We start from the raw sequence: 2,283 nt of genomic DNA, 5'->3' as shown, positions 1-2,283 counted from the left end.
GTGAATTTGATTAATGATATGTTGTAAAAGAGGATTTACATATAAGGATTAAGATTGGATAATGATTTTTGATTGGGGAGTTAAAATAATCGAGTCCATAAGTCTTCGAGATGGAATTATATTAGGGCCCATTTGGCAGCGAGTATATAAGTGGAATAGGCATATTTTAAATTCTTCATTTGGATGCACCAAATCGGAAATGGAATAGGAATAAAATAGGAATATATATGAAGGTTTGACACTAATGACTGAAGCGAAAAGTGTCCATTCCATCCAAGTGAATGTCGTGAACTTTCAAATTGCTTTCCAAAATATATGACACTGCAACCTCATGAAGCAAGCTATACAAGAGCCAGGTACCACAATTATCATTTCTCATGTACCACATCCTTTGAACATAACTACAAGAAAAATACAAGATCCACGTGTATTGATAGAAAATAGTATTGGTAGGATTCATGGCCACCTGATTCTTGGTTGCATCTCCAATGAGGCACTCAGTATCAATAACTGCAACATATGAAGGGGTAGTCCTACTGCCCTAGTCATTGGCTATGATCTCAACCCTATCATGGTGCCACACACCCATGCAAGAACATGTTGCACCCAATTCTATGCTAATTGATGGGCCCTCACCTTTGCCTATCATTTCGAATTGCTCAATTAGACCAAAAGATCTAATGAACTCTAACCTTGACTATATATTGCGTCAAAACCTTCAAATATAAGCAGAGAATGAAATTTGATCTCTGAAGCCCTTGAAGTTTTAAATTTTTCCATAACACAAACACAATAAGACTTAATTATCGGTTTAATAACATAATAAAACATGTAATAGTTTGTTGAAAAAAAGAACAAAGTTTAGCCATGGAATAAAATATCACCAAAAAATTCCCCAAATTTGGTTGATACAACTACTAAATGTAAAACGCTCTACAAATTTAACAACTGTAGATAATATTACACACTGTGTACAATGAGGAAGAAACCATGAAAACTCATATAGGGTTTCAAGGTCTCCCATGCGACACAATCGTCTAGGCTGTAGCCCAGGCATTGCATAGGAAGATATAAGCCTGTGATGAGCCATCCATTGGCCTTGTCCCACTGCACAAAAAAACTAACTAGATTAGGGCTCAACACAGACCATGAACAACATGATGGGCTCGATGAAGTGTATTTTTAATGGAGCAAGCTGAGTGACATGGAAATCATAGTGACCTCCTGGGCTTCAAAGATTTACAAGCTATGCATTCTTGGCAAGTCTATTGATATGTTAAATGGGAAGTAGCCATTTCTGAGATTTACCAGGATATCACTTGATTGTCCAAGATACAATTTGATTCTAGAGAAAAAGATTTGATGGTATCAACATAATGGTGTGGCACACAAAGGATTACATATAGATTGAGCAAGATCTTCAGCAGTTTTCAATATTTATTAAAACAATTATTGGTTTCTGGTTTGAACGAATAGGTTTCGATTGAAATCCCCTCCGTTCCAAGCCAAACCCTAGCCCCCTACCACACAGAATCTATCCAAATAAATTAAATGAATTGATATGGTCGGTGTTGGAGGTTTAGATAAGATTTTCATTTATTGCTTGATGAGCAGTTTCTAAATACAACTACTGGATTTTTATGAACGAACAGGTTTGTTGAAGTTTCCCACCTATAATAGCCTATTGCCTAATTAATAGTGATAAAGTAATTATTTTATTTTATTTTAGATTGACATTTGAAATATAAATTATAAGTACTTTCATTTATATTTTACTAGTTTTTATAACCTTAAATTGAATTACTAAGAAAATAAATCAAACACTAACCCTATTTGACATGACTTTTAATACTAATGAATTTTTTCACTATCTTCACATTGTTAGCCGACCTAAAATTCATAACCATTTCAAAGTAACTTAGAGTCTTAAAACACTAAAGCAATATAGACATTGTTCATAAGAGAAAAAAGAGTTGAATTATCTACAATTATAATCATAAAATCCAATCTTAACTATTTCAGCCTTAAAATAATAATAATCATGACAATTCATATTTACTATTTTTCAATTAGATTAATTTATTTAACTATTTTTTAAGATAGTGAAAATTAATTAAAATATTTAAATTTTGAAAGGTGAAAATTGAGTATTTGTAAATAAGAACTTACTATAAAAAATGATGTTTTAATATATGGCTTAGTTAGGGCTATGGTTGACTTAGGGATAATGTTCCTTATGAATCTCTAATAGTTTGAGATATTATTACATGTAATTTCACCATG

Source organism: Cupressus sempervirens, chromosome 7, assembly GCF_028749045.1.
Source record: "Cupressus sempervirens isolate cs-2001-9-10 chromosome 7, ASM2874904v1, whole genome shotgun sequence".
NCBI classification, from domain to species: Eukaryota; Viridiplantae; Streptophyta; class Pinopsida; order Cupressales; family Cupressaceae; genus Cupressus; species Cupressus sempervirens.
Note: the sequence above shows the minus strand (reverse complement) of the source record.